Raw genomic sequence first — 6,077 nt, 5'->3', positions numbered from 1 at the left:
CAAAGACTGTGGCTGGAGGAGAGCTGACCGAGTGGCACGGAGGGAAGCCAGTCTGGCTGCCGGGTGGCCCCACCTCCCAGAGCAGACCCTAACAGAGGCATGATGCTCTGGCCTAGGCAGGCCTGGGGCCAGGGACCCCGTCAATGGCCCCTCCACTCTCCTGTGGGCCCCGAGAGAGGTGGCAGGGAGCAGAGGCCTCGCACCCCCTCTGCTGTCTGGAGCAGCGCCTGGCTCTGCAGACGCGGCTGCCGTGGTGCAGACAGGCTGTGCTGCGCGTCTAGGCTGCGCCAGGAGCTGGCCCCATGCCACCTACACAGTGTGGGCTCCCAGCGTGTTCATGGGACAAGTAAATGACAAACAAATACGCTTTAAGAAGATCCCATGCAGATGGCAGCCGCGGGGCCTTCTGGGCGCCTGGTCCCCAGACAGGCTCCGGAATCTTCCTTGCATCTGGCTCTGGGCAAGGCAGCCTCACTATCTGGCTGGAATGCTCTCCCTGGCTCCTGCCCTGATCCCCTCCACCAGCCCCGCTTTGGAATTCATTGACAGCTGCTCGGGTGGATCTGCAGAGAGCCACCCAGGAGCTCTGCTCAGGCTGCTGCAGGGACCCCATGTCCACGGAGGCCCAAGTGGGAGGTGGTGCCTCTCAGGTGAGGGCCGAGCCCAAACCCTGTCCCCACCACGGGCTCCCCTTCCCAAGCACATCCGAGGCACCTAGTGAGTGGCAGTCCCTGGTGTGGGACACAAGTGATCTGGGCCAGGCCCTGTCCCGGTTCTTGAGGTCCCCAGCGCAGGACCCCCATGGTGAGCCATACACACACACACACACACACACACACACACACACACACACACAAACACACGGGGCGCGTTGGGCGCCTACTCTGCGCTGAGCTTTTCAGCAGACCCTTCCCCAGCACCCACTCTGTGCCAGGAACAGTTCCATGTGATTGGCGCCCCTCTTCTCCCCACCTCATGTACCAGGGAACTAGAGCACAGAACGAGGGCGACAGGGTTTCTCCAAGGCCCCGGGGCAGTGTCGGGGAGGGGTTCCACCCAGGCCTCTGTGAGCAGCGCTGGACAGCCACGTGGGAATGACAGGGACTCTGGTGACAGCTGACAGATGAGCCTGGCTCTGGAGAAACTCCGGAGGCTGTGAGCAGCTGTACTGGGGCCTCTGCTGGGGAGGGATCCCCACCAAGGAACCGGATAGGCTGGGACCCGAGGGTCACACCTCGGGGAAACTGAGGCACCCACCAAGAGCCACACCAGGAAGAGGCAGCCAGAGAACAGAGCGGAGGAAAGAGAAACAGAAGGCGGCTGCAGCACCACCATGCCTGGGATGAACCCTTCCCGCCTGTCTGCCCTCCAGCCGCCAGCCGCCTCCCCTCCTCCCTTCCTCCCTCCCCTCCTCCCTTCCTCCCTTCCCTCCTCCCTTCCTAACTACCCTCCTCTCTTCATCAATCCCCTCCCTCCCTCCTCCCTTCCTCCCTTCCTCCCTTCCTCCCTTCCCTCCTTCCTTCCTCCCTCCCCTCCTCCCTTCCTCCCTCCCCTTCTCCCTTCCTCCCTCACCTCCTCCCTTCATCAATCCCCACCCTCCCTCCACCCTCCCTCCCTCCTTCCTCCCTCCCCTCCTCTCTTCCTCCCTCCCCTCCTCCTTTCCTCCTTCCCCTCCTCCCTTCTTCCCTCCCTCCTCTCTCTCTCCCCTTCTCCCTTCCTCCCTCCCCTCCTCCCTTCCACTCTCCCCTCCTTTCTTCATCAATCCCCACCCTCCCCCTCCCTCCCTTCCTCCCTCCCTCCTCCTTCCCCTCCTCTCTTCCTCCCTCACCTCCTCCCTTCCTCCCTCCCTCACCTCCTCCCTTCCTCCCTCCCTCACCTCCTCCCTTCCTCCCTCCCTCACCTCCTCCCTTCCTCCCTCCCCTCCTCCCTTCCACTCTCCCCTCCTTCCTTCATCAATCCCCACCCTCCCTCACCTCCTCTTTATCTATTTTGTGAATTAATTTGTTCTTTATTAAAATAAGTCTCCTGCACCTCATCGGGCAGGGTTCTGAGCAGGCACTGGGGATTTGGCACAGCTGGGGGGACGTGACCTGGTCTTGCCCTTGAACCTTGCAATTCATGATGAAGGCGAAGCCAGTGATCATACAAAGAGCAGCTCCACTGGGCCAGAGCAGAGCAAAGTTACCAGCTGGAGAAGAATGAAGGGCTGCCTAGGAGAGCCACAGGGGAGGAGACCACAGGGCAAAACCCCATGAGCCTCTGTCCCCAGAGACGGGGAAAGTGGAATACTTCAAACAACGGAATCATCTCCACACCCTCCATCCAATCATCCTTTGGCCCATCTTCTAGGTTTGGTGTGGCTTGCCCCCAAGGTCCCTGTGCTGGCAACCTGGTCCCCAGGGTTGTGGTACTGGGAGATGGTGGGAAGAGATCACAGAATGTCAATCTGCTTCCTGTTTGATGACACGGTGATTTTCTGCCATAATATGACATATCCAATAGGTCCCACAACAGAGCTGAACCAGCGCAAGTTTCATGCCCTGAACCTTCAGAATTATGAGCTAAATAAACCTCTTTTCTCTATAAAGTTAGCCTGGCTCAGTGTTTTGTTATAGTAATGGAAAACAGATGAATACACTCTCCATCTACCCATCTACCATCCTGATTCCTCCCTGTACTTATTAATTTCTCTTTCAACAGGTAGAGCAGTGTGTCTGCTGGTAGGGCTGGGTTCTGACGTCAGCTTCACCAGGCGCTGACATACGTGCCCAAGCCTCAGTTTCCTCTCTGGAGAATGGGGATAATGGTGCCCTCTGGGAGCCTGGTTACAAAGGAGCTGAGGACCTTGTGAGTGGCAAGTGTCACCCAGCCCAGGGCAGCTGTGGTTCAGGTCCGGCAGCCGGTCACGGAGTGTCTGCCCAGCTCCCCTGGGGACGGGCATGAAAAGTCAATCACGGGCGCGGGCGCGCAGTGGCCCCATCTGACTCCCCCAATCAGAAGTGTGGAGACACCCAGGTAACTCTGCGGGCCTCCAGAGGACCTGCGAGGCGGGCGCTGGAATCCTGGTTCTTCAGGTGAAAGAAATGGAGGCACCCAGAGATGGTGGACAGTCCAGGCCCCTGCAAGTGGCGGGGCTGGGTGTGCCTGGCAGGATTTTGACCTCCCAGTCCACCACTATGCCCAGGCCCCGGTCATCTCCTCAGGTGTCACTGAACTGGAGAACTCAGCTGCCTGTGGGCTCCTCCGGGCCATCTGAGGGTATCTGTGCTGGTCACTCGGGGCTATCAGGGGTCTTCTCTGGTTTGGCCTTGACAAGCTCCTGACGTGCAGCATTGAGAGACCGGGGCAGCTCAAGTTCACTTGGAAATGCCTGGCCCTCACTCTGTCTCATCGGGGCTCCAAAGACTTGGGTTTCAGCCACAGGTGTGTGGGCCCTGAAGTCACCTGCAGCTCTGGGGCTCTGTCCTGCCTGTGTCATCACGTGGGCCTGAGGTGTTTCCTAACACAGGACCCTGCCACACTCAGTGTTCACCAAAACACCGCAGAACCTGGACTGGCCCCCAGCACCGGGCAAGTTTCCTTCAACGGCAACTCCTGACAGTGCTGGCCTCGAGGATTTGTTCTGAGGAGCGTTCCCTACGTGAACGAGGGGATAGTGGTGTTTATTGGGCATCTCTGTGTGGCCCCAGGTCCCTGACTAGAAGATGCACATGCAATCTCAGTGAATCCTCAATACACCAGTTAGTATGATACAAAGGTATCCTACTATGACCTAAACCATAAGTGATTTTATGATCTCACACAATGGGAAGTCTGTAGGTGATGGTTCCAGGCTGAGCCCAGACTTTTAAAAATTTTTTTATTTGTTCTTTTTAGACATTCATGACAGTAGAGTGTATTCTGGCCTAGCATACATACATGGAGTATAACTTTCCATTCTTGTGGTTGCACATGAGGTGGAGTTTCACTGGTCATGTATTCTTACATGAACACAGGAAAGTTATGTCTAAATTATTATACTATCTTTCCCATTCCCATACCCTCCCTTCCCTTCGTTCCCCTTTGTCTAATCCAATGAACTTCTATCTGCCCACCACATATTGTAAATCAGAATCCACACATCAGAGAGAACATTCAGCCTTTGTTTTTTTTTTTTTTTTTTTGGAATTGGCTTATTTCACTTAGCAAGACAGTTTCCAATTCCATCCATTTACCAGCAAATGCCATAATTTCATTCTTCTTTATGGCTGAGTAATATTCCATTATGTATATATACCACATTTTCTTTATCTGTCATCTGTTGAAGGGCACCTAGGCTGTCTCCACAGCTTAGCTATTGTGAATTGAGCTGCTATAAACATTGATGTGGCTGTGTCACTAGAATATGCTGATTTCAAATCCTTTGGGTATAGACCAAGGGGTGGGATAACTGGGTCAAACAGTGAAGAACCCAGACTCTTATTCCCTCTATTCCTTTATCCTCGGGCTTGTGCCTCATACACCAAAATGGCTACTGCAGATCCAGCTGATGCTCACACACCAGGAAAGAACAAGGAGAAAAGGGGCATTCTTTTTCTTTCCTTGAGCATGGCAATCCTTTCTGGGCACTTCCAGAAGATTCCCTCCTGTGTCTCATGGACTAGAACTGGTCGGCCCACTCCCAGGTTAGGGAATAGAGAAGCCATCAGTCGCCTCTGGTGGGGTGGTGTCCCCGGGGATCATCAGCCCCTCCACGGGCACAAGCTCACTGCTCTCCGAGGCCGCCACACAGGGCCGTGGTCTAAGCCTCAGGTAGAGTGCGGAGGCCAGGAACTTGCTGGGGTGGTGGCCGAGCACAGTGCACACGTGGGAAGAGAAGTGTCCAGGGGGGTAGCTGGGCCAGAGGCCACGCGCTGAGGAAAGCAGATCAGCCTGGGGAAGTGCATCCAGGAGTGCCCAGTGTGTGCCCTGTGTGTGCCCTGTGTGTGCCCCGTGTGTGTCCCGTGTGTGCCCCGAGTGTGCCCCGTGTGGGCCCCGTGTGGGCCCCGTGTGTGCCCCATGTGTGCCCAGTGTGTGCCCCGTGTGGGCCCCGTGTGGGCACCGTGTGGGCCCAGTGTGTGCCCAGTGTGTGCCCCGTGTGTGCCCCGTGTGTGCCCAGTGTGTGCCCTATGTGTGCCCTATGTGTGCCCAGTGTGGGCCCTGTGTGGGCCCCGTGTGTGCCCCGTGTGAGCCCAGTGTGTGCCCTGTGTGTGCCCTGTGTGTGCCCTGTGTGTGCCCTGTGTGGTGCCCCGTGTGGGCCCAGTGTGTGCCCTGTGTGTGCCCCATGTGTGCCCAGTGTGTGCCCCGTGTGGTGCCCTGTGTGTGCCCCGTGTGGGCGCCGTGTGTGCCCCGTGTGTGCCCCGTGTGTGCCCCGTGTGTGCCCCGTGTGTGCCCCGTGTGTGCCCAGTGTGTGCCCCGTGTGTGCCCAGTGTGTGCCCAGTGTGTGCCCCGTGTGGTGCCCCGTGTGGGCCCAGTGTGTGCCCTGTGTGTGCCCCATGTGTGCCCAGTGTGTGCCCCGTGTGGTGCCCTGTGTGTGCCCCGTGTGGGCGCCGTGTGTGCCCTGTGTGTGCCCCGTGTGGGCGCCGTGTGTGCCCCGTGTGTGCCCCATGTGTGCCCCGTGTGTGCCCAGTGTGTGCCCCATGTGTGCCCCATGTGTGCCCCATGTGTGCCCCGTGTGTGCCCCGTGTGTGCCCCGTGTGGGCCCCGTGTGTGCCCCGTGTGGGCCCCGTGTGTGCCCTTCCAGATCTCTCTGGCTGCTCCGAGGCGTGTGAACAGGAGGAGGCTGGGGGGAGCCTGGGGACCAGGTGGGAGGCTGCTGCAGAGGTCCGTCTGGAGAGGATGGGGCTGGGCTGGGCAGATCAGCCTCCCTCCCAGACAGCCGAGACACCTCTGTGGCCACCGTCCAGCGGGCAGCAAAGCCAGGGGCCCAAACTCACTGGGGTCAACAGAGCCCAGAGGAACTGGAGCCAGCTCCAGCACCCACGCTGCTCCTGTGCGGGAAGAGGGTCCCTGAGGACCACCTGGTCTGAGGCTGTGGGTCCACAGCTGGAGCCGGGCGG

The sequence above is a fragment of the Ictidomys tridecemlineatus genome, chromosome 7, assembly GCF_052094955.1.
Source record: "Ictidomys tridecemlineatus isolate mIctTri1 chromosome 7, mIctTri1.hap1, whole genome shotgun sequence".
Classification (NCBI taxonomy): Eukaryota; Metazoa; Chordata; class Mammalia; order Rodentia; family Sciuridae; genus Ictidomys; species Ictidomys tridecemlineatus.
The sequence above is the reverse complement of the archived record's forward strand: the minus strand, read 5'-3'. Positions refer to the sequence as shown.